Here is a 27,322-nt window from a genome sequence, read left to right on the forward strand (position 1 = left end):
CAGGGTGTCTGTTGTGGGGAGAGGAATGGGAAGGCGACTGTAAGCCGCTTTGAGCCTCTTTCAGGTAGGGAAAAGCGGCATATAAGAACCAACACTTCTTCTTCTTCTTCTAAAAAATAAACTTATCACACTATAGTCAGAAAACAAATCATTGGTCACTAAGCAGGGCTTAGTGCTCTGACTTCTGGCCTTCTTTGCTTCTGCCTCTCCTCCCTTCCACACTCCAGCTAGGAGTTGTCTTATACATCTGTGATTCCAAGAGCTGGTGAGTGGCCCCTTCAGTACTCTCTTAGAAGGAGATCTTATGGCATTCCCTTTCTCACATCTTCCTCCAGCCAAGTTCCCCTTCCTATGGCTGCCATTTTACTTCTCATGATTGAAGCGTGGCTGGCAAGCAGTGATGTGTATGTGCACCCTGCATATAATTTGAAGCCAACTTAATGACATATCCTCTGTTCCACGTGGAAGGCTGCCCTCATTCACTCTTTCTGCTTGCCCTTTTTTTGGAAAGGGCAATTCCCCCAATTTTTAAAATTAAAACATTTTAGCAGGCGTATATTTAAACTTCAAGGAACTGTGTTTATTAAGAGATAAATCTCATAGTATTCAGTATACATAGGATTGCAACTCTACCATCTGGTGGGCCAGATTCACAATACATTTTTAAAATTTTTTCCTAGCCTGTGTATATTAGAGCCCAGTGCTTTTGAAAACTAGTGGATAAGAGGGGCAGGGGGAGGGGGGTCTCTTCTCTTCTTTGCCATGGTCGAATTGAACATCCCCAGCTAACAGCAACTAGAGTGTAGTGGATTTAATTGGAAAGGGAGGAGTTAGGCCCCTAAAATTATACTACTTGTATTTTTATGTATTCAAGGATAACATTGAAACTCTGCAACTGTTGCTCTGCTTTTAAAAAAACCCTGTAAGATGTCTGAAAAAGGAAGTTCTGTTTCAAAGAAATTAAAAATTGCAGATGAGCACCCTGTCTTTAATGACAAATAGACTGCTGAGTACTTCTTTATTTTAAACAAGGATAAAACAGTTTTCCTGATAAGTCTTGAAACTGTCTCTGTATTAAAGGAGTACAATATTAAAAGGAGAGGTGTGAGTGAGGAGAGAGATAAATTCTCTTAAAAAATCAGTGTTTATGCACCAAAATAGTTTTAGAAAGCATGTTGAGGGCCAGCTAGCCTGTTGCTAAATGTATTGCTGAGAGTGGTAGATCATTCTGTGATGGTGAATTTGTTAAAAAGTGCATGGTTAAATTAATGGAGGAAATGTGCCCTGAGAAGGTATCTTGTGTTAGTTGTGTAAGTTTATCTGCATCTACAATCACCAGGCATGTTGAAGAACTAGGAGAAGAGTTTCATATGTCACTGGTTGTCAAGACAAAATGTTTTGATTTTTTTTTCTTTGGCATTAGATGAGAGCAATGACATTATAGACACTGCTCAACTACTAAGTGGATATATTTCAACTTCAGTAATACAGAAGAGTTGTGTGCACTGAAGAGTTTGAAAGGCATCACAACTGCAGAAAACATATTCTTGAAGGTGTATAAATCAGCAGAATATTTCAGAATCCATTTGAAGTAGCACTAGAAGATGCAAGTAACTTTTTCAGGTGGAACTAATTGATTTACAAGCCAGTGATCATCTCAGAGGCATTTACAAAGAAAATAATCTGTTAGATTTTTATTCTGTTCTACCTGATATACTTATCAACCTAAAGAAATTTGCTGCAGGCATGTTCACAGTCTTTGGCACCACATACATATGTGAACAAACCTTTTCCAAGATGAAAATTGTTAAATTGAAATGTAAGTCAAGGCTTACAGATGAACATTTATATGACATCTTAAGAGTGTCATAAACCTTGACTTGGACATCAATGCCTTGGCTAACAGAAAACAGCCACAAAAATCACACTGACTAGATAAGCATGTGTAGCTAAATAAAAAGATTCCACAGTAAAATACTGTTACAAAATGGATTGCATTAAAGTTAATATTCCTTCATTTAGTTTTGAATGTTTACTTTTGATCTAAATAAGTAGGTTAATAATTTTGTTACATTTTGGTTTAAGATGTGGCCCTCTTTAGGCATTGGCCACGCTAATGCAGCCCTCATGTGCCAAAATGTTGGGGACCCTGTTCTAGATCATTGTTGAGTTGCTGATACTCTTCCCTTACTCTTTGACAATATGTTGACTTCCCGAAGGACTTTGTCTTCTGTTAGCCGAGAACTTGATGGGATGATGGGTAATGCATGACTGCTTGCCTGAAACAACAGCTCTGAATCTCTGTCTCTTCTGATAAGACTTCATTTTACAAAACACACACGGTGATGTCACTGTGTGGCAAATTTCCTGGCAGCCTGAAGCAGCATCGAGTAAAGTGACCAGGAGAAGAGAAATTCACAGTGCAGTGATATCATTTCATCTATAGGTCACCACAGAGGGATAGTGAAGGAGACAGAAGACTGCTCTTTTTCGTGGCAGCCATCCATTTTGTGTCATATTTAATTCAAGCCCCATTTAACTAGCTGATCCACTGAAGTATTTTGAGGCATCTTCATTTACAAGTAACCTCCTATTCTTATGACTTCACCCATGCGATCAAATAATGATTGGATACAGCTGTTAATTCCTTCTTTGCCCTCCTCATTTTGAGCCTAAGGCCATGGTTTGCCAGTCTGAGGACATGTCTTGTCTAGTGAATTATCCCTGAGAGAACAGCTGGTGTCTAGCTGACAGGATGAGTAATACATATGACTCATCAGGTTGAATCCCACTGTGGAGCTGCTAGACCAAAAATAAAAAGGACTGGAAAGATGAAACAACAAAGTAATATTGAAGGGAAAAGCCGCAAGTAGGCGCATGGAATAATGATACCACTTCACTGCTTGAGATTGAAAAAAACAGCGACTGCTCATTTCCCCTTCAGTGCCTCTTCTGGCAGCCACTGGGAAATATAACAAACTATCTCACACAACTCATCCCTTTTCCATGCAGGGAGCATCAAAATAGGAGAGGCTGTATAGTATCCATGATGAAGAACAGTTGATCTTTATACTTCTCTTTTCACTGCCCGAAGGAGTCTCAAAGCGGTTTATAATCACCGTCCCTTCCTCTCCCCACAACAGAGGTAGATGAGGTTGAGAGAGCTCTGACAGGACTGCTTAGTTGGAAGAGCACTATCAGGACTGTGATGAACCCAAGGTCACCCAGCTGGCTATATGTGGAGGACCAGGGAATGAAACCCGGCTTGCCAAATAAGAAGCTGCTGCTCTTAACCACTACACCATGATGGCTCTCATTCCCAGGAGCCCAATGGAAAGTAAAGACCCCCTCATCTACTGTGTTTTGTAGAGGGGAAATGTTTCCTTTTGACAGGAATTTCCCCAGGAATGGAGGAAACAGTGTTGCCTCCTTTCTTTTCAGAATCCCTTTGTGAAATGAGAATGTTGTTTGTGCAGAAGGCTTTGTCACCCATTCCCCTGGCTGGGGAGCAAGGTAGGCCAGCAGCCAAACTGAGGGGAAATTAATCTGGTGCTTTCAAGAGGAGGTCTTAGTCATTGGGGGGGCCTGGCCAAAAGTCCAGGGTGGGCCTCCAAAATAATTGCCCCTCTGCCAGGTCCAAAAAGAGATGTCCCTCACCCTGTGCAAGGTGGATAGGAGCCCCAACTGCTACCAGTAGCCAACTGCACAAGCTGGAATGTCTACTGCAAGCTATGGTAGGAGCCTGCTTTATTTTCCTCCTGTTCCTTGAAGGGACGGGGCTGTGTGGTTGAAACTTTTTGTGAGGCTGCCCTGCTGTCCATTCGTGAAGACCATCCCTAATATTTCTGTGAATGAAGTGGTTCAGCTTCTATTCCCTCAATGAGAGGATGGGATTCTGTACCTTCCAGGTCACCGAACATTCTGTTTTTAAAGGGATGAGTTACACCAATTCCCAAGCACATTTTCAATAATTATTTAGGTGTAGACTGCTCATATTTCTGAAATTAAAAATTCTTCATTGGCTGCCTGCTTGCTTCCTGCCTCAATTAATTGGTTACTGTGGGTTGTATTACTTATTGATGCCAGTTATTTATTATTGGATTTGAATGTGGTTATTTAAGTTTCAGCAGCTTGTGATAGTTTGAGGCAGTGATTCCCAACCTGAGGGCTGGGGACCCCTGGGGGTCCCTGGCGGGTATGCAGGGGGGTTGCGGATGAGTCACTCCCCCAACTTACTTGTGAGGGAACCTCCCCAGGATTGTCCAGCTGCCAGACTCCCCCACCCTGTTCTGTTTGGCCCTTCAGTGGCCAAGCCTCCTTCCCTCCCCGCCTTGCTTGGCTTCTAGAAAGTGGTGGCTGGGCTTAACCCTTTCAAAGCTGCAGGTAAAGGAGGAGCCCCGTCCCAGCATTCCTGCCAGGCATAGCACCAAGACCTGGGCGGAGGGAACGGATTGCTCCAGCTGGGCTCTGTCCTCCCTCCAGGGCAGCTCCAGGATACGGTTCCCCACAAATCACTCTGCATGGGGGTCCCTTCCTGCCTGTTTGGCCTTCTTCACAAAAGGCCCAGGGAGGGAGGTGGGAGAAGGAGGCAAATTAATGCTTTGAAGTGTTCCAATGGGACATTTTAAAGATTGCAGGGAAAACAGCTGTGCCTGCCTCCCCTTCCCTCTCCCTCAGGCTGCCTTCCCTGTGCAAGGGCTCCTGATGGCCCGTGGGATTTGGCCGCTGTGTGACACAGAGTGGTGTACTGGATGGACCACTGACCTGACCCAACATGGCATCTTTTCATCTCTTATGACTGGAGCAGTGATACCGTTTTTCTTGGTGCAGAAAAGCAAAAGAGATTCAATACATAGAGGCTGTGAAGTAAACCCAAGCAAAGTCAAATATTTAGGACTATCTGTTCCACTTATTGTTTCTGGTAAGGTCTTGGAGGAGGAGCGTGCCTCATGGCTTAAGTGCCACTCAGTGCTTAACACCCACTCAGGATGGCTGTCCCGCCCATGAGTGCTGCCTCTTCCAACCAGCTTGCCTATCTGTCCAAGGGGCCAGCCAATCATCTTCTGTCTCCCCCCCCTGACCCCCCCTCTTCCTTTCACTTCCCTCTGAGGCTTGGAGGCTGCAGATTCCTGCCACGTGAGAGCTGTGCCTGCCATTGAATTCCCTAACAGCTGCCTGCAGCCTTTCCAGGTCCTAGGCATGGGGGAGGCCATCTGTAGAGTTCTTTCACCCCACCCCCCTAATCTAGTGCCCCTTGTATTCCTGAATTCAATGAGCTTGGCCCCTAGTATTTAAATAAGGACCAACTACAAAGAAACCTGGCAAAAGATAAAGATAAATTATTGGAACTGAACCTTTTGTGGTCAGCAAGGTTAGCGACAAGATGAATGTACTTCCTTGGTTGAACTTTTTATCCCAAACAATTCCAATAGAACTTAATAAGAAGACTTTATTAACCTGGCAAAGTCATATTAATACATTTACATAGAACAATAAAAGATGTTGAATTGCTTTCAAATATTGCAAGATGATAAAAAAAGAGGTGAACTGTGAATTCCTAATATTATACTCTGTTACCACGTGGCAGTTCTGACTTGGATTATGCATTGGTTAAAAAGCCTGGGAAAAGATTGGTTAAATTCTAACAAAGAGACTCAGCAGTGTGGCTACATAGACTATTGTGGCCATGCAAGAAGAACACTGATCAAAAAAGAGGCTGGCAACACATTTGGAGAAAGAGTTTAATGAAGATTTGGGCTAAATATAAAGAATATAAGTCCCAGTATCGCCCCACTGAAAATAATTATTCCAAGGAGGTCAAAAGATAGGACTGTGGAACTTTTTCACATCCAAGACCTAGCTGACAAACAAAGGAAAATGAAAAGCTGGCAAAAACTGCAACAAGAGGAGAAAAATGACTAATTGGCTTGAATGCATGTAATGGGCATCAATGGTGAAAGAAGATCTAAAAGACTTTAATGCAAAGCTAAGAGAGCAAACTGACTTTGAAAAACTGATCATGCAAGATAAGAATTTTTAAACTTCTGCTTACCTATGAAACAGACAGAACAAGTGAAAAATGCATGGTAAAGTGGATGCAGAATTTTGGAGAATCTATTGTCATGGAAGAGTAGGAATATTTGTGCTGTAAAGCTGCAAAACTCACAAAATGTCAGGCCTTACAGGAAAGTTGATATAAAATATTTTTAGGTGGTATTTGGACATCCAGATTATGTTAACACGGGGCTCTGTAGAGGCAGTGATATAAAAACCAATGCCAGTACTGGTAGATTCAGAGAACGCTCCAGGGTTATAAATGCTTATAAATCCAGTACTGTGATATAATGTGAATGTCATATAAGAGATCCTGAATTTCTGTGACCGATATAGTCCACCCAACAGCTGCAAAACTGTGCCCCTTAGCATAATGTAAGCCCCGTTTAACTTGGGTCAAACTTACTTCCAAGGTAACAGGTATACGATTAGATTGCCTGTGAATATTGTTTATGTAAGAGATTTTTGTTTGCTTTGCAGAAATTACATAACTACCTTTGTACAGCGTATCTTTTCAAACCTCTTTATCAAAAGAAAACCCAGGACCTCATGTCCTGAGCATAATTACCACCTTTTTCTGCACGTAATTGAACTATACAACATACATAGATTATTGTGTCATCTTCATGCCTCTGTTCTCTTCATTAGCTTATAATTGCCTGGTAACTTTTATGTTAGATTTTCCTTTTAATTGAACTGTTTGGGGGGCATCTTTGACCTGTGTTTCCTGCTGTGTGAGCAGAATGGTAACTGAAGGTTTGCAAGCAAAAGAAACCAGGTTGAGGGTTTAAAAAATAGTAATAAATTTGAGTAAACTAGCTTTGTTCTAATGATAACATTCTAAATTGGATGGCAAGCTTGCCTTCTTGCTGTTGGAAAGAAGGATTATAGAAGAAAACCAAAAAGGAGATGGCATTACAAAACAAAAAGCAACAAACCTAACCAACAAGTTGTTAGGATCCGAAAAGTTAGTGGTCCACAGAATATAAGTAATAAAATTATATTAACATTTACTGTGCACAGCTTTAAAAGTTACAAAGTTAAAAACAAAGACAAAGCCCATAGGCTAATCACTGAAATAACATCATAAGCTTCTGTGCATGTATTTGCTTTCCATGCCCCATCAGAGCTGCTACTGTAAGAGCATGTGAGTATTAGCTGGCTTTTTTCAGTCATTTTCTTGTTGGAATATATCCTCCTTGAAGTTCCAGATAAGGAAATGAAATTCAGTATGCTTGCTCAGAACACAGTTCTCCATCTCTCATAAGAAGGGGGGAGAGAGGAGGGATGAAGTTGGATTTTTAAAATATATTAATCTATTCTCACTGTCAGATTGTGTTGTGGTTTTAATGTTTTATCTTGTGGGGATATATTTTATGCTGTAACCTGCCGCGAGACAACTTTATTTATTTTATTTATTTCACATTTATATACCGTATTTGCCGGCGTATAAGACGGCCTTTTTCCTCTCAAAAACATGCCTCCACGTGGGGGGGCCGTCTTATACGCCGGGTGCACTTCAGTCTGGATGCGGCGGGCGGCGGGCGGCGGGCGGCGGGCGGCGGGCGGCTCCCCCCCCCGTCACTGAGCTCACGGCGGCGGCGAGCGGCGGCGAGCGGCTCCCCCCCACTGGGCGAGCAGCGGCGGTGAGCAGCGGCGGCGGTAGATCCCCCCCCCACTGGGCGAGCGGCGGCGGCGAGCAGCGGCGGCGGTAGATCCCCCCCCACTGGGCGAGCGGCGGCGGCGGTACCTCCCCCCCCACTGGGCGAGCGGCGGCGGCGAGCGGCTCCCCCCCACTGGGCTCACTCCATATTTTGAGTGAAAATGTTGGGGGGTCGTCTTATACGCCCGGTCACCTTATACGCCGGCAAATACGGTACTTGCTTGATAGTGGCGTGTAATAAATTGAAGAAATAAATAAATAAAGAATCAAGAGAGAAGAACTGGGTTTTTTTTGTACCCCGTGTTTTACTACCTGAAGGGGTCTCAAAGCAGCTTAGAAGAAGAAGAAGAAGAAGAAGAAGAAGAAGAAGAAGAAGAGTTGGTTCTTATATGCTGCTTTTCTCTACCCAAAGGAGTCTCAAAGTGGCGTATATTTGCCTTCCCTTTCCCTACAACAGACACCCTGCGAGGTAGGTGAGGCTGAGAGAACCCTGATATTACTGCTTGGTCAGAACAGCTTTCTCAGTGCTCTGGCAAGCCCAAGGTCACCCAGTTGGCTGCATGTGGGGGAGCACGGAATCAAATCTGGCTCGCCAGATTAGTCCGCACTCCTAACCACCACACCAAGCTGGCTCTTACAATCAATTTCCCTTCTGTCCCTACTACAGATACCATGTGGGGGTAGGTGAGGCTGAGAAACCTCTGATACTTGCAGATCAACTCAAAGAGAACTGTTTCCAGTCCAAGGTCACCCAGCTAGCTGCATGTGGAGAAGTGGGGAATCAAACTTGGCTCTGCAGATTAGAGGCCACTACTCTGAACTACTACATTAAGGTGACAATAGCCTACCCTTCCTCTTCCACAACAGAAACTCCATGAGGTAGTTAGGCTGAGAGAGCTCTGAGAGAGCTGTGAGAAGTCCAAGATCCCCCAGCTGGCTGCATGTGGAACAGCAGGGAATCAAACTGCGTTCTCTAGATTAGAGGCTGCCACTTTTAACCACTACACCAAGCTGGTTCTCCCATCTCACACATCTCAATCTCAAATAAAATAATAAATAAGCAATCTCACACTGATTTTCCAAGCTCTGGGGGTGGTGGTTTAAACAGTTGACATGAGCTATCTGCCTTAATGAATGAGATATCATAAAGACAGTGTTCATGTTCAGAACGTTACCAGCTCTGCCAGTAATTACCAGCTGTGGCAAACTGTCCCTTGAAAGCAAGCAGAGTTCTTGCTTGAGGGATAGGTCCAAATGGCATAACTTCATGTATACAGCTGGCTGATCAAACTAATCGCATGGAAATTAGTGTATTCCTACCAGTAGGGGTACCATTTGAAGCTGCACTGCTGGATATCATGGGGAAATCAGTTGCTATGTTTTGTCTCATATACTATATTGGCTCGCCTCTCCTGGGGTTTATTGCAGCTTTTGCTCCGTGAACTGCTAAGGTGACTTGTCTAAGTATAATACAATTAAAAAGTTTCCTATAGTACTCCTTTGCTACTGGCTTTTCTCCTTAGAGGTGCCTTTTAATGAGGGGGGAGTTGTGCTTGGCATATGTTAGTTGTGGTACAGTCCTATATTAGCAGTAATCTGAAATGACCAAATGACAGACCTCCTTTTGTCCTCTGTAACATTGTGACATAAAAAAAAAACACCACTGTGCCCACAGTTATCAATTAGATAAGGCAGAGCCACGAGGGAAACTGGAGAAATACAAAGGACAGTCTAATCCTGTGTATGGCGAGTCAGGTGACAGGTTGGTTGCACTTTACTGTTAGGGATGCTCATCCACAGATGGGGCCTGAGGATCTCCTGGAATTATAGCTCATCTCCAAGCTAAAGAGATCCGTTCCCCTGGAGAAAAACGGCAGCTTGGGAGGGTGGGCTCCATAGCATTGTACTTCACTCCCTCCCCGCCTCCAATCCTGCCCACTCCTGCCCTTACCCCCAAGTATTTTCCAACCCAGAGCTGGCAACCCATAGTTGCAGTCTTGTAAAACCCATTGAATTCCCTGGAACTTGCTTCTGAGCAAATATGAATAGATTAGGGTATAATTAGTGGAAGGTTGCCAACTGATAAGTAAAAAAAATCCTGTGAATTTATCAACAGTTTGCTGTGCCATAATCAGCAAGTTAAGTTTGTCATTGGATGAGGATAAAAGTTATGTTCTGCTGATGTTAGCACAGAGCAAGTGAGTTTAAAGCCATCAGCAGAAAACCAGGGAACTTTATTTAACATGCATTTTCTGTCTTCCTTGTTCATGGCTCCTAGGATGGTTTAGGTCATTGAAGCGTTTTTTGGTCAAAGCTTCTGAGATCTTTTCTATTGGTGTAGCTGGCCCATCTTCGAGATCCAGCTTCGTGTTGTGATTAAGAGCCTCAGCCTCTAATCTGGAGAACTGGGTTGGATTCCCCTCTCCTACATGTGCAGCCAGCTGGGTGACCTTGGGCTACTCAGCGGTCCATTCGAGCTCTTATTTCAGAGCAGTTCTCTTAGAGCACTCTCAGGCCTACATATCTCCAAGAGCATCTGTTGTGGGGAGATGGTGTTTGTAAGCTGCCTTGAGACTCCTCCAGATAGTAAAAAGTGGGGTGCAAAACCCCAGTTTTCTTCTCTTCGGTTCTTCAGGTGATAAAACCCACACTAATTAAATTGCAAGGTGGGAGATTCAGATTTATTATTATTGCCATAGACCAGTCATAGATAAATTTTAAAACCACCATCATAGCCATCAGCTAGTAACAGACAATTTATGAGGTCTGACACATTCATCACAACATAATTGAACTGAATAAATCATATAGAATGATTTAAAATACAATAAAAATGTATAAATAGCTATGGTCTACTTAGTAAAATTCTCCACCCTCCATCTCATTTGGAATAATTAGTAAGGAAATGATATGCAGGGGTGCAAAGGTTTTGCCGCCTGTCTCGTCGTGCAAGGACCTTTGTGTCATGATAATTTATCTGTGCAGAGCTTGTCTGAACAGCCTGATCATTTTCATAAGTGGGGGAGGGGCAAGAAACTTCTCTCTCTGTGTTGTAGATGAGACGAGGACAGAAGTGTTCCAAATGTGCAGCCTCTCTTGTTGCAAGGGGGAAGAATTGAAAGCGAAATGGCAGAAATCTAAAACTGCTGCTAAGAGTCATTGTAAGATTCTGACTCTCACATACGTTCTGTCAAATTATTTTTCAAAAGGAATCATAGCACATTTTATTTATTTATTTATTTGCATCACGTATGTCCCACGTTGCTCCTCCTGGGTCCCGCATGTTTTTGAAAGGTTTAAAAAAATTGTTCCCTCCTACAACTCCTGTAATCCCTCAATGGAGTTTGTCACTTGTTCTTTCTATGCTGACTCATAAACCATTTGAACCATTGGCAACTACGGACTTGTCGTTTCTATCCTACAAGGTCATATTTTTGACTGCTATTACTTCTGCTCGTCGAGTAGGGGAGTTAGCGGCATTATCAATGGAGCCTCCCTTCCTACAACTATATAAGGACAAAGTATTGCTACACCCTAGCCTCAATTTTTTGCCCAAGGTCGTGTCGAAGTTCCACTTAGGCCAATCAATCATACTTCCAACCTTCTTTCCAGATCCAACTTCACAGTTTGAGAGACATATGCACATATTAGACGTGAGGCGAGCAATTCTTTTTTATTTGGATAGAACGCAACATTTCAGAACTGATAAGTCGCTTTTTGTGTGCTTTAAGGGGATTAATAAAGGTAAAAGGGCATCTGCTCAAACACTTTCCATATGGGTGGTGCAGGTGATCCAGCATGCTTACAGATTATCACAGTGTGACTGTCCCTTCAAAGTATCTGCCCATTCGACCAGAGCCCAAGCGACCTCGGCAGCATTCGCAGCTGGACTTCCAATGTCCGATATCTGCAGGGCGGCTACGTGGACAACACCGGGGACTTTTGTGTCACTATTCCCTGGACGTTGACACCACAACTGATGCTACGGTGGGAAGGGCAGGGTTGCAATCAATACTGCACGCATAGCCCACCCCATCTCCACGGTGAGTGATCTTGCTAGTCTCCCATGTGGGACTGCACAGAACCCACGAAGATGAAAACAGGGTTGCACTTACCTGTAACTGTTGTTCATCGAGTGGTGGTCTGTGCAGTCACACAACCCTCCCTCCATCCCCGCTGGGCCGCGTAGTATTGATTGTTAAGCGGCAAAAGGGAAGGACTGAGGGAAGAGTGCTGGCTCCTCCCACATCATGTGACTTTGGGCGGGAAAGTCACTCTGTGAGGGGAGGGGCTGGCACTCTTGGGAGTCTTTTTGAGCTTATGTTGGCTGGTTATATCCGAAGCAGGCCTGCGATTCCGCAGAACCCATGTGTGACTGCACAGAACACCACTCGATGAACAACAGTTACAGTTAAGTGCAACCCTGTTTTTTCCGGATCTTAGTCTCACTCCACCACACCAGCTCTCAGTCCTTCAGGTTATTTTTTATAAATGTTCAGTTGTGAGTATGACTTAAAACTCTGCTTCTGAGTTAAGAATAACATTGGTATATGGTAGAGAGGAATTGGAAAAGTCCTTAGTTGGCCTTGATTCCTGTATTCTCTTGCAATATGGCCTTCCTGGCTATGCCCTTAGCAAATTCAGGTAGGTAAGCATCAAAGGTGATAGCTCACAATTAATTCTCTTCTTCAAACCCCTGAAACTTTGTTATCTCTTATGCTTTGCTTCCTGAAAGTGAAAGGTATATCTTGTTGTTTTTGCAGGAATTCATCAGCATGTCGCTGAAGTGACATCTGAATCATGGGTGTCATTTACACCATAGCAAGTTCTGCAGAATCCCTGTTGCTGGCACATCCTGGTCATCTGCTATGGACTGGGTGAGTGTATAGATTTGTGAACTGTTAAGAGCATTCATGGCTGAAATCAACTGGTTGTTGTGGGTTTTATGTATTTTGTGGCCACACTCTGGTAGTTTTACTTCCTGATGGTTTTCCAGAAACAGTAGCTGGCCACTTGGGAGGTAAGACACCATACGATGGAAATCTCTCTATGCCATAGTGTGGAGTTTGTGAACAGTTGCTGGGCATTTTATTTACTTCTCAGTGTGTGTTTGTGTCTGTGTCATGTATCACATTCCTGTCTTATCTGTGAGTCTTCCAGGGGATGGACTGGAAATAGCAAGTGCTTTTCATGTGTCTAGGTGAAGTTCATTAGCAAGTCTATTAGGAAGTGTTTTCCCTGTGTTTGGGTGGAGTTTGTTAGAAAATCCATTCATCAAGGTCTTGCGTGTTTTATCTGATGATCTGTTGCAAGGTGTTTTAGACTCCCATGGTGTTTTAATTCTGCTGTTTTTTTAGGGCAGGTAGCCATGTTTTATTGGTTTTCAATTTTTTGTTTTTTGTTGAAACTATAAATTTGTCATTGAATTATATAGATTTGTCACTGGATACCATCAAGGGTTTGGTCATCTGATTACTAGAATGGGTATATCACTATGGTTTTGCCTGAAGTAATGTTTAAAGGGTGTGACAAAGAACTTTTGTGTTCCTTTAATAACTCCATGCACCAGTTGTCTGGGGTGTAAGTACTCTGTTGAGATATATGACTATGACTGAATAAACACAAAATAATTTCTAGAGTTTGTTTTCTTCCCAGTATATGCAAGACAGTGAGAAGCAGGTGCTGAAAATAAAGAGTTTTTGGCAAAATCTCTCTCTCTCATGGCTGAGTTATGCATCTTTATACAGCTTTTGCTGTATTCATATTTGGCTAAGGGCTAAGTGTGTGGAGAGTGGGCAGGGCCCCTCACCAGGACAGACAGCAGTTTTAGCCAATCAGGTGAGGGCACAATCTAGGCCCTCACTAGCACAGGCCAAAAAGGCTTCTAGGTCCTCAGCAGGACAGGCCACAAAGGCTTCTAGGCTGTCACTAGGACAGGCTTTGATGCCCTCACCGGGCCAGAAAGCCACAGGGAAGCGGCAGGACACTGTGAGTAAAAATTGAGGCCTTCCCCTTGGGCCTAGAAGCACACCTTGGGCCTAGAAGTAAGCCTTCCCCTCGGGCTTAGAAGCACATGGGAGGGGGGGGGGGCTTTCAAAGCCCATTCTCACAAATGGGCTTTGAATCTAGTTTAAAAATAATAATATAAAATAAGATATGTAGCCAGGTAGGTATAATGATAATGCAAACAAATGTTAATATCTAAGTTTTCAATCCACTCAATTGCTGCTGGGGAGAGTACAAAGAGTGCCATCACATCCAAAATCTGCACCAAAATCACATTTGGCTGCACCAAAATCACATTCAGGACCTGGTATTTTGTCCCATTTACACAACTGCCAAAGCCTGTTCATATTCTATTAGCTATCTCCACTCAAGTCAAATCCTGTGGGCTTCTCTTTGGGGTTTTATCAAGTTAATAGAAGCAACGCCCATTGTACCCAGGAATACAATGGGCGCTAGCATGCACTCTTGCAATATGGCCTTCCTGGGTGCTGCTCCTGCTCCCCACTCAAACTTGATATCCAGCGTGGTATAATGGTTAAAGAATGGCCTCTAATCTCGAGAGCCAGGTTTGATTCCCCCACTCCTCCTCCATGTGCAGCCAGCTGGGTTGTCAGCCTCCAGGTGGGGCCTTGAGATCTTTAGGAATAAGAACAGATCTCCAGGCATCAGTTCCCCTGAGAAATCAGCTGCTTTGGAGGATGACTGGCCTGCCTCCCACCTCCCCCCACTGTTTGCAGACCGGGAGGGTTGGGAACTGACATACAGCCAGGTGAGCAGTTTGGTTGCAAGTCCTCAGGCTGCAGTGGAGCAGACTCGTCCCTCCCCCTCACTGCTCTCTGGATGCAAGAATGTTTGCAGATTGTATTTAAATGGTGGCGGCACACTATGGATGCCCTTCACCTTGTCCGTAGTTGGGCGGACTCCTGCGGTGTCGATGAGGAACCTGAGGAACTCCACCACAGGGACAACATTTTTCCCATTTCACCTTTAAACTGGCCATGCTGAAATGGTGCAGGACCTCTCAGATATGGTCAGTGAGCTCAGGGACTGTGTTCCACATCAGTAAAACATCATCAAAATAGGAATTACCCCCAAAATTCCCTTGAGGAAATCTTCCATCAGGTTCTGGAAGATTCCTGGTGCCACACTGACACCGAATTGCAGGCACTTGACTTGAAATGTCCCCCGATGGGTGACAGTTGTTTGGACCTCAGCCACAGCATCATCCTGCCTGGCCTTAAGCTGGATGGCCGCCACCTGGGTGTTAAGAGCCAGGAAAATTGGTGGGCCAGTGTAGTGGCTCAGTACGTTTTCAAAAATGGCAGAAAACTTCTAAGGATGTGGACTTGAGCCAATCGATCCCGCTGATGGTGATCCCCAGTGGCACAACCCAATCCAGATTGAGGAAATTGGTACATCCCCCTTCAACAATAACTGTTGGTAAACAGCTGGAAAGATTCATAAAACAAACATTCCTCATGTGCCTTATTGGAATTAGTCTCCCCTGGTAGTCCTTGACTGTGTAGTCCAAGAGACAGAGTTGGGGGGGGGGGGGGCGCCATTTGGGCATAGGTGCTTGAGGGTCGCACTCAAAATGATTGAGAGTAATGACTCAGTGTCCAGTTCCATGGAAGAGGGAGTCCCCTCAGTGCTGACCAACAGATGAATCTTCTTCTTGGGGCCATTCTGTGTGGAATGAGTGGAGACCGTGTGGGTGCTGTTGGTCTCTAAACGATATTGGTGGATGGCAAGCTGACACTGTGCAGTTGAAGCTTCTTTTTCTTTTTTGTAGTGATCACTGTCAACGCCCTTGAAAGGGCACATGCTCCATAAGTTGCAGATGAGTCGTGGCAGCTGGCTGTGAACTGTACTTTTGGGCATTTGCCCCTTCTTGCTACAGGCTCGGCAAATGGTGTTGCCGAATTTTCATGCTCTCTGATCATGCTGGCCCCCACAGCTGCCACATGGCCCCATTGGGGTTGCTTAAAGATGGTGTGGATGAGCAGTGGCGTGGTCCACTTCAGCCTTGTCTTCCTCGTTCAGCAATAGGTCAGTACTGGAGGACGGGTACCAATGGTCTCCAGTGATTCAGCAGTGGTTTGTCCCTCCTTGGTGACAGGGCTCTGCTCTGGTGATTCAGCTGGCAGCTTGTTCCTCATGGCAGCAGGGCCCTGCTGCAGTGATTCAGCAGCTGTAGGTGATCGCTTGCCAGGATACCGTGCCTAGCATTGTGATCCCACCTTCGTCACCAGTGTAAACTATGTGGGTTCTCAAGGAAGAATGCCAGGTTACTAGGCTAACAAACAGCTCTTTATTGATCTCAGCAGTGAGTACATGTTGAAGGAAGCAACAAGACTGACCCCCCCCCCCGAATGACCTCAACTTATATACATTTGAACAACGATAGAATCTCCCGCAGCCGAGGGGCACTTGATTAATTTAAAAGGATTGGCTGCTTCTGAGGCTGCTAGAATTCTATCTCAGACCTCAAGCTCAGTCCTAAGCAGATTCACATGCACAACAGTGGGGAAAAGCACTCGCCCACCAGTCACTAGCCTGTGACCTGGTTTAGGTTTTGCCAGATGGACTTCACACACACAAACATGCATGTCATCTCAAAATGCTCATATTTAGACTATAAAGATCAGCTCTGCAGGGGAAAAGGGCTTATTTGGAGGGGCATATCAGCTTCTCTTTTAAATTTACTGAATGCTCATGGATGCTGCAAATGAAGTGGCTTCAAACTGGCTGTATAAGAATTGAGATGGATTAATTTACTTTCCTTTGTGGGGTTGTCCCAGTTGGCATGGGGTGAAGGTGATCTCTGCCAACCGCTGAAGAGTGAAAAAGGAAATGGCAGCCAAGATCTCCACTTGTCTGGGATTATTGGACCACTTGTTTCCTTAAGAAAGATGGTTTATGCAGTTGGACTGTTTAGTAGTTGGACCTGGTAAAAAGGGATTGGTCCTTTGTCTGAATTATGGCTAGTGTTATACATTCCAAAGGATATCAAATCAATATACTCTGCTAGTTCTCAGATCCCAAATTCTCCATAAATTATGTAAATACACATAATTTTTGCATAATTCATTCTGATTCTATTAGTCACAGGGGAGGGAGCTATGAAGGGTGTTGAACCCCATACTGTCGAAATTTTTATTCTGAATCCTGCCTTTTCAGATGTCATCAGGCATTATTCATATACTTTGACATATATCTACATGATAAATAGGGCTAGAAACATTTTTAAATGAAAGCTGAAATTCTCAGGACTTTAAATTCTACAACAGTTACAGTCTTTGCTATCAGGGAACCACATGTCTAATTATAGGGATTTTCCCCCTTTGTTGGCTTATGTTGTTGGACCTCTCCATGTAAGTGTAGCTTTTTTTTTAAAGTTCCAGAAATAGACCATCTCAGTGTTTTGCAGGGGTGGCCAAACTGTGGCTCTCCAGATGTCCATGGACTACAATTACCACAAGCCCATGGCAGTAGCATGCTGGCAGGGCCTCATGGTAATTGTAGTTCACAGACATCTGGAGAGCCACAGTTTGGCCACCCCTGGACAGTGTCTTTGCCTTGACGAAGAATGATGCTGGTTGACGAAGAATGATGCTGGTTTAAGGAAATGCCGATCTGTGGTGTTACAATAGTCCCTTTCCACCCAGTCTGGTTTCCCTGTTGCCCTGTTCTTACTATTCCTTAAAAGAGTGCCTGCTTTTAGTATCTTCCCAGGGCTAGTACAAGGTATTTTGTCACTTCAAGCAAGGTTAACCCTTCATCTTCTGGACCTAGCTGGGTGCAGTACCGGCCAAGGTGCAGCACCGGCTAAGGAACTTCTAATACTGCTGATTGCTGGAAGCCCTGTGGTCAGAACTCTCCACACTGTGTTGCCCCAAGCTGCTGCCTAGACTGTTTGGCACGAGGACCATCGCCTTCTGCTATTTATGACTAGCCTGAAGGAATTTCATCCCTTGCTAGGACATCTGCTGTCAAGTTTTACTACAAAAAGCTAGGCTCATCCCATGTTCTACATAATGCTGACTCAACAGGGCCAGTCCTGCCTCAACCTATAAATAAACAAACAAACAAACAAATAAATATTTTTATATCCTGCCCTTCCAATACAGCAGGTGAAAACAATCAATGAAAAACATAAAATCTTCCTCTGACTTACCTCAATCTAACTAAACCAACAGGCAAGGGGAGGAAGTCCAGAGGTTCCGGATCGGATCTTCCCTCAATTTATGGAAGCATTTCCTCTTCGTCTTTTCAGGCCCCAACCATAGGTCTGGTGGAATAGGTCAGTTTTGCATGCCCTGTAGAACTGGTTAAGGTCCCTCTGGACCCTGTTTTCGGGGGGGGGGGGAAGAGAGTTCTACCAAGCCACATCATTTGGACTTATCCAGAGAGCCAAATTTGTGTTAAATCAAAGGTTAATAACTGTATGCCAAAGGACCAGTCTTTGTCAGCAGCACCCCCTATATGATGAGTCCCCACAGTTCCAGATAACAGTCACATTTCATGGTCTGCAACAAATCATATCCAGATCCAAATCCCTTTGCAATCTGGGGTAATGGAAAATAATTTCATTCTCTGCCCACAAAAGTATGTGACGTTGTTAGGCTACGGTCTACAGCTCCACATACAGTCATAGACATTTCAGCAAATTGCTGAACCATCTCCTTAGCAGTCCTGGGAGTTGGCCATGTCCCTGCATTAGATACCAAACAAACTGGAGGCAAGGTTATACTTCAACTTGTTTTGAAGAGCACCCACACCCCGCCCCTTTCAGTAGAGCCAAGATTTCATCAGATATTGGCAATATACCCCTGGCAGGCTGAAGTGAGTATAAGAAGGATTGTTCCCCCCTTATTTATGAGCTGCCTGGAAATTTCTGAAAGTGTGATGAGATATTGTGGGGTGGGGTTGAAGCTCTGCAATTCAGCTGGATGGACTCAGATGGACCATACAGCTAGCTGAACAAAAAGCCTAATTACCACAAGCTTGGTTTTATGTTTTGTTTTTTTTGCACCCAAGGGAGAAGTATTGCAAGCTCCAAGGGTTGCTATGGAAGCAGAAGCAGTTAGATTTTAAGTACCCAAGTGAATCAGAGGTGAACCCTGGCATTCCTCAGCTTTTTGTAAACCACTCTGTATTTTTCCATTTGCTGTGGGCAAACGGAAGCTGTTTAGATCTGCATGTCATATTAACGGATGTTTGTAAATTGCTTCTTGCTGTGAGAGTCTAGAGGGTTGCTCTAAGCCAAACAAGGTAATTTTAAACAGGTTATAAAAACCTTTTTCCTCCAAGCCTTAATGTGGAAACCCTCAGTTGAAATTTAGACTGTATGTTAATGTCTCAGTTCTGACACAATGCAAATCTAAGGCCATTTCCGCATGGAGGGGTAAAACGAAAGTGACTTCCTGCTGGCAAATGCGGCATGGTAAATCTCACATTTGCAGCCCTCCTACTGCATTTTCCCTCTGACCTGTCAAGGCTTTTTGCCTCCTGAGGCTGCAAGGGAATATAAGCCGAACTTCTATTGTGCTGACTGGGTGAGGTGATTGCTGGGTGATTGCTGGGAGGATTAAAAGGGGCTGCTCCTCGCCAGAGGCAGAGCTCAGACAACTGAGAGCATGTGGAGAGAGCTACTGGGGAGTGTTGCTGCTGACCAGTACTTGCACTGCCTAGAAATTACAATGGACCTCTAGGCCACTCATCCCATCATCTGCAGTGAGTGTGCCTTCCTCCCAGAAGACAAGATGGAATACATCTGCTCCAAGTGTAAACTGGTAAGACTTTTGGAGGAAAGGATTAGGGGATTAGAAGACAGCATTATTACTCTGACCCAAAGTAAGGAAGGGGAGGAGTGCATAGACCAGAGCCATGCAACTTGGAATAAAGAGGATAAGGAGATTGACCTCACTACGGAGCCTCTGCAGACAGTTCGGAAAAAGACTCAACGGCGTAGAGCGAGGCGGTTCTCGGGGCCTTTGGAGCTCCAGAATAGATTTCAGGCCCTTGCAGAGGAGGTGCAAGGGTCAATGAGGGAAGAGGTCCCAAAACAAAGTCTAAGACAAAGGGAAGAGGCCATGGAGATAGAAGGAAATGGAGTTGAGAAGAAAAAAAAAAGGAGAGTACTGGTAATTGGAGACTCCCTGCTAAGAGGAATGGATTGCCATGTGGCTGGGCCTGACCCCCTAACCCGAGAGGTGTGTTGCTTGCCAGGGGTGAAAATTAAAGACGTTTCAGAACAGCTGCCCAAACTCCTCAAATCTACGGATCGCTACCCATTTGTGATGGTCCATGTGGGAACGAATGACATGTCCCTGAATACAATCGCTCCTATTAAAAAAGACTATCAAGATCTGGGGAGGAAGCTCAAGCAAATGGGGGCACAAGTGGTATTCTCTTCAATCTTGCCTGTCAAGGGAAGAGGAATGCGTCGGGAGAGGAAGATAATGGAGGTGAATCAGTGGCTGCGTAGTTGGTGCCGGCAGGAGAGATTTGGTTTCTGGGACCATGGGATAGGCTTTCTTGAGGAAGGCCTACTAGCACCTGATGGACTGCACTTATCGAAGCTGGGGAAGAATGTGTTTGGCAGGAACCTGGGGAGATTCATCAGGAGAGCTTTAAACTGAAGCCACAAGGGGAAGGAGACGATCAACATAGGGAGTGTAAGGAAGGAGAACGATCGGGGGCAGCCCAACCGGCAAGGCCAGCTCATAGGGAACCAAAAGTCAAAGGATTCAGATGTCTTTATACTAACGCCCGAAACATGGGCAATAAGAAGGAAGAGCTGGAACTTCTCATGCTGATGGAAAGGTATGATCTAGTAGGCATCACGGAAACTTGGTGGAATGATTCTCATGACTGGAATGTAATGGTGGATGGATAAAACAGAATAGATCGAAGAGGTGGAGGAGTGGCACTGTATGTGAGGAAAGGGCTTACCTGTCAGGAAATTCTAGTGAAGGAGAGCATATCTACAGTGGAAAGCATCTGGGTGAAAATAAGTGAGGGGAAAACAAACAGTGTGGTGGTTGGTGTCTGCCACCGACCGCCTGACCAACGAGAGGATGTGGATGCTGCACTTTGTGAGCAGCTTGAGAAAATATCCAAGCGGCAGGACCTTGTCATCATGGGTGACTTCAATTTCCCAGGTGTGTGCTGGGAAACAAACTCTGCCAAGCGTCCTCAGTCATGCAAGTTTCTGACCTGCCTGGCTGACAATTTAATTTATCAAATGGTAGATGAACCTACAAGAGGTTCAGCCATACTGGGCTTAATACTGACCAACAGGCAAGAGTTGGTGGATGAGGTAAAGGAAGTGGGGACCCTAGGGGGAAGTGACCATGTCCTCATAGAATTCCTTTTGAGATAGGGAGCCAAGGAAGCTTGTAGCCAGATGCGGATGTTGGATTTTCGTAGGGCAAACTTTAATAAACTCAGAGACATGATGAGTGTCATACCATGGATGAGAATGCTGGAAGGGAAGGGAGCATGTAAAGGGTGGGCGCTACTCAAACAAGAGCTATTGCATGCCCAATCAATGACTATCCCAGAAAGACAAAAACACTGCAGGAGCTCTAAGAAGCCTATTTGGATGAACAGAGAACTTCAAGAGGAACTAAGAAAGAAAAGGAAAATGTTCAGGAAATGGAGGGAAGGACAGAGCTCTAAAGAAGAGTACCTACAGGTTACTAGGCACTGTAGATCAATCATCAGAAAGGCCAAAGCTGAGAGTGAGCTAAGATTGGCCAGGGAAGCCCATTGTAACAAGAAAAGATTTTTCAGTTATGTGAGGAGCAAACATAAAGTAAAGGAGGCAATAGGCCCACTGTTGGGTGCGGATGGACAAACTCTAACGGGAGATGCAGAGAAAGCAGAAAGGCTTAGTGCCTATTTTACATCTGTTTTTTCCCATATGTCAAAGGGTTTAGGCACATCTAGAGATGGCAGTAGCCAAAGGATAGTGTCTGGGTGGCAGGTTAACATGGATAGAGAGGTTGTCGAGAGGCATTTAGCTGCACTGGATGAGTTCAAATCCCCTGGGCCGGATGAAATGCACCCGAGAGTGCTCAAAGAACTTTCCAGAGAACTTGCACAGCCCTTGTCCATCATCTTCGGAACCTCTTTAAGGACTGGAGATGTCCCGGAGGACTGGAAGAGAGCAAATGTTATTCCGATCTTCAAAAAAGGGAGGAAGGATGACCCGGGAAACTACAGACCAGTGAGTCTGACCGCTGTTGTGGGGAAGATAATGGAGCAGATATTAAAGGGAGCGATCTGCAAACATCTGGAGGACAGTTTGGTGATCCAAGGAAGTCAGCATGGATTTGTCTCCAACAGGTCCTGCCAGACCAACCTGGTTTCCTTTTTTGACCAAGTAACAGGTTTGCTGGATCGTGGAAATTCGGTTGATGTCATTTACTTGGATTTTAGTAAAGCTTTTGACAAGGTTCCCCATGATGTTCTGATGGATAAGTTGAAGGACTGCAATCTGGATTTTCAGATAGTTAAGTGGATAGAGAATTGGTTAGAGAACCGTACTCAAAGAGTTGTTGTCAATGGTGTTTCATCAGACTGGAGAGAGGTGAGTAGCGGGGTACCTCAGGGCTCGGTGCTTGGCCCAGTACTTTTTAACATATTTATTAATGATCTAGATGAGGGAGTGGAGGGACTACTCATCAAGTTTGCAGATTACACAAAATTTGGAGGACTGGCAAATACTCCGGAAGATAGAGACAGAGTTCAACGAGATCTGAACACAATGGAAAAATGGGCAAATGAGAACAAGATGCAATTTAATAAAGATAAGTGTAAAGTTCTGCATCTGGGTCAGAAAAATGAAAAGCATGCCTACTGGATGGGGGATACGGTACTAGGTAACACTGTGTGTGAACGAGACCTTGGGGTACTTGTGGATTGTAAATTAAACATGAGCAGGCAGTGTGATGCAGCGGTAAAAAAGGCAAATGCCATTTTGGGCTGTATCAACAGGGGCATCACATCAAAATCACAAGATGTCATAGTCCCATTGTACACGGCACTGGTCAGACCACACCTGGAGTACTGTGTACAGCTCTGGAGGCCTCACTTCAAGAAGGACGTAGATAAAATTGAAAGGGTACAGAGAAGAGCGACGAAGATGATCTGGGGCCAAGGGACCAAGCCCTATGAAGATAGGTTGAGGGACTTGGGAATGTTCAGCCTGGAGAAAAGGAGGTTGAGAGGGGACATGATAGCCCTCTTTAAGTATTTGAAAGATTGTCACTTGAAGGAAGGCAGGATGCTGTTTCTGTTGGCTGCAGAGGAGAGGACACGCAGTAATGGGTTTAAACTTCAAGTACAACGATATAGGCTAGATATCAGGAAAAAAAATTTCACAGTCAGAGTAGTTCAGCAGTGGAATAGGCTGCCTAAGGAGGTGGTGAACTCCCCCTCAGTGGCAGTCTTCAAGCAAAGGTTGGATACACATTTTTCTTGGATGCTTTAGGATACTTAGGACTGATCCTGCATTGAGCAGGGGGTTGGACTAGATGGCCTGTATGGCCCCTTCCAACTCTATGATTCTATTCTCCCTCCGCTCCTTGGTTTGTCAATCAAAGCAAGCCACCAATCATAGCACAGTAGTTCTCTCCTGGACTGAAACTTTCTCCCCCTCCCAGCCCCCAAATTAATTTTTTAAATTAAAAAAGCACCTTCACGTTCCTATGCGGTAATGCCACAACAGAGATGCATCTTTAATAAAATCAATACTGCCCCATTGCTATGGAGAAACCCCAGAACGATACAGCACCCCCCCCCCCTTTTGGGGATTTTTATTTTTTTGTACTTTATTTCTGTCTGGGTGGATTTCTGAGACCCTGCACATTGTCCCTGGAGCCCAAGAAGACATTTTGTGCTAATGGTAGGCTTAAAAACAAAGGTCACACATGGCTGAATGACTGGGAGAAAGCTGCTCGATCACCTGCCCCCCCTTCCCCAGCTCACTCCCTACATCCAGAAAACAAAAACAGGGCTGTGTTTTGCCTGCCTGTTCCAAGGAAGACCGTTCCCAAGAAGACCTTTAAAAAAGATTTTATTTCACCTTGCATAATATAGATTTGTGGTCCCGCTGCAACACGGACTGCACCATTTAAAAAAAAATTAATTCCTATCCATTTGGGAAAGCCTTCTAGAGCCATCAAGTTGCCCTCGGATTTCATGAAAACCTGGTTGAGAAAACCTGGCGTAGAGGAAGAAAACTAGACTTTAACTTCAGAGTGAATGAAGAATATAAAGCCACTCTTTTTCTACATCTCAAAAACCATTGCAGGTGGGGAGAAAAAGCTGCCAACATTCTTTACTAACCCCATTTATCCCCCAAAGTTCTGAATACACCCAAGATTTGTGGATGATCTCCCATAGGTTGGGGGTTTTAGTCTCAGTTAAGAAGAATTTATTTAGACCAAGGATCTCAAATCTTTTTGAGCCTTCAGACCCCTTTGAAACTCTGACACTGTGTGGTGAGCACAAAATGGCTGCTACTGGAGGCGGAGCCAGCTCTAAATTGGCTGCCACAGCTTAGTTTTCCTTAAATAGTGAAGATCCTTGAGTAATGGTGACTAAAAAAATCCTGCACAGCTAATCAAATCACCAGTGGCCAAAAGCCCCATCTACTTGCTAAAAATACTTGGTGGGCACCAGCAAAGGGACCATGTTGTGCGTTCCCTGGTCTAGAGATCATTCTTCTCTAGTAATCACCAGAAACTCTATGATAAAACCAGCAGGAAGAAAGGGTTGATGGCAGGAAGTTTCCTTCAAAGTGAAAGATCTAGCAACCCTAGCACAGGGAGTCCTTTATTTGACTAGTTGATTTGGCAGCCGCGTAGGATATCCAGGTGTCAGTTTTCTAGAGGGCTTTGGCTAACTTGCTTAACTTTGAATCGGTTGTTGGCAGCCCTCTTAGACAAAGGTTAAACAGAGAATTTTTGTTCCTGTGCTAAAGGGGGGGCTCTATTAATAAATAAACTGAATTGTGACTGGACTTTAAACATGCCAGAGGAGGTCAACAATAAAGCTCTAGATTATTTGCTTTTGTCACGTCGGCCAGTATTTTATATACGTACACGTCTTGAGCCAGATAAGACATTGAAACTAATTGCGCAAAACAGGCTTGGAAACCTTATCGGAATCTCCTTCTTAAGGAAGGTTGACTGGATTTGTACAGCAAGAAATCGAAAACAAATTAGGCAGAGATGGCGTATCTTCAGGACCGCAACTAGATCATGTTGGCAGAGTTTGAATATTTAGAGAGTGCAGAGAACCAGGCTGCTTAAAGAATAAAATAGTTTTATTCATGAAGAGAAACAGCTATGAACAGAAAGAGAGAGATGGAGACCTAACTAGCTAGCTGTAGTCATCCTTCTGTTGTTCTACTGGTCTGGAGGAGAGCAAAGAGGAAGTGTGCTCAAAAAGCAGGAAGTCTCCTGTTGAGCCAATCAGGACACTGCAGAAGATAATTTGAAAACCATCGGGAAGTTCCTATCCTATCTATGCTAAATATACATCTCCTCCGATGCCCCCTGCAGGACACCCTTTATATTCTGCTCAATTATGCACACTACAGGCCTCGCATAGTCTAACACAGTGGTCCCCAACCTTTTTATCACCGGGGACCGGTCAACGCTTGACAATTTTATTGAGGCCCGGGGGGGGGGGGTAGTCTTTTGCCGAGGGATGCCGCCTGAGGCCCTGCTCCACTTGCTTTCCCGCTGGTGCCCCTGACTTCCTGCCACCCACTGGGGGGTGCTGCCAGCAGCAGCTGCGCAGTGCCATGCCAAGGAGGAGCCCCAGCCATGGCGGCCGCTGGAGAGCACCAAAGGTGAGCCGGTGGCAGAGTGGCAGGGCAGCCCCTGAGGCAGCATCCAGGGAGGAGGACGAGGAGGAGCTGCGGCCCGGTACTGACTGATCCACGGACCGGTACCAGTCCCTGGACCGGGGGTTGGGGACCACTGGTCTAACAGATCAGACCCCTACCTGCCAGTTGTCTTTGCTAGAGTCCTGTCCCCTATTTGCCTATGCCATGAAAACAACTCCTAGAAAAATAGCCAAGCGGCTGCAGCTGCCAGTCATCCAAAATGTCTTGGAAATAAGGCTTTTTTGGGGCAAGTGGGGCAACCAACACAGGGAAAGAATCTTGAACAAATCTGACTAAAATTAGACTGCAATCCTAAAACAATTTTCCTGGGTGTAAGCCCTGTTGAATACGTTTGGACTTACTTCTGACTTGATAGGAAAGCTCTTTTAGATCGTGCATTTATATTACCTTAATTCATATTTTATGACGTTCCTGATTATGATTATGAGTGCTATTCAGGATAGGATCTGTAGAAAAATAAATCTAGCTCAGTTTTTTCCCAGTTGTCTTCTAAACTCACCTGTTTTTATGGATTACTATAGAGAGATGTCACTATTGCAGCTGAGGAATTTTTCTTTTAATGTGTATTGCTCTGCATAAATCTCTGGTCTGGGTGTGAGTTTTGAAGGCTGACTGAAGAAGAGACCGTCTTAGAACAATGAATCATGCAGAGACGTGGCAGTGAGCCTCCTCTGGGGAGCTGGTATTTTGGACTCACGCAGGAGGTATCAATAAGTAATTGATTTCATTCTTATGGCATCTCATGGCATGCCGATTTGCCTCAGTTCACAGGGGCAGACAGACAGGTCTACTCTACAGCATACACAAGTGATCAAATCAGCATTAGAAATCGTTGCTTCAAAACTGCTCAAAGCTTGCCATTGCACTTTTTAAAAATGTGCATATTGGAAGCAGATTGCAATAAACAATTTTTATAGTGACATTTGATCTGCCCATATGGGAGACTGCATTCTCAAATCCTGGCTGGCTTGTTTGCGTTCCTGTACCTCAGGAAAGTACTACCAGTAATTGCATCTTTGTCGGAAGTCCTCACTTGTTGATGTTGCTTCTTGTGTTGTCCTTGTCGAAGGAACAAATTGTCCAAGTTCTCACGGGACTTAAAGTGGTTCGATGTTTGTATCCATTCTGAAGAAAATGAAATCTGTGTCTAAACATCCAGCTCCACAGTTATATTCATAACAGTGCAAGCTTTTTCTCAAAGCAAATGTTTCCTTTGTTATGTTGATACGGATGTGTTTTCCTGCCAGAAGTGAAAATGTTTTGCTTCGGTAATACTTTTTTTGTTCTAGAAGAGAGCAAGTCTTGAGACATTTCTGTTTCCACCTGTTGCACAGAGTCTGGGTGGGAATTCTGCCTCTAGGGCTTCAGCATGAAACAGAACTGGTGTTTCTCATAGAGGCAGTAGTGGCATGACTCTGACTTAGAGGGATGGTTTAAGAACTGGGAGGTCCAGGTTTGAAAGCCTTACTCTGCTAGGTAAGATTGTCAACCTCCAGGTGGGACCTGGAATTCTAATTGCTCTCTAGACTACAGAGACCAGTTCCTCTAGAGAAAATGGCTGCTTTAGCTGATGGACTAGGTCCCTTTCCTCTCTAAACACTGCCCTCTCCAGGCTCTCCGTACTGTCATGGAAGTTCACTGAGCAATCTTGGGCCAGTCACTCTCTCTCG

General features: G+C 44.6%; 1 long non-coding RNA gene across 1 annotated transcript in view; it reads left to right on the forward strand.

Annotated features, from left to right (window-relative positions):
- The window catches only part of LOC143835281 (uncharacterized), a 125,521-nt gene that overhangs the window by 61,636 nt on the left and 36,563 nt on the right, over positions 1-27,322 (forward strand). The window contains exon 4 of the long non-coding RNA XR_013230061.1: positions 12,481-12,594. This is a non-coding gene — a long non-coding RNA (uncharacterized LOC143835281). The remainder of the gene's footprint in view (positions 1-12,480; positions 12,595-27,322) is intronic.

The sequence above is a fragment of the Paroedura picta genome, chromosome 4, assembly GCF_049243985.1.
Source record: "Paroedura picta isolate Pp20150507F chromosome 4, Ppicta_v3.0, whole genome shotgun sequence".
NCBI classification, from domain to species: Eukaryota; Metazoa; Chordata; class Lepidosauria; order Squamata; family Gekkonidae; genus Paroedura; species Paroedura picta.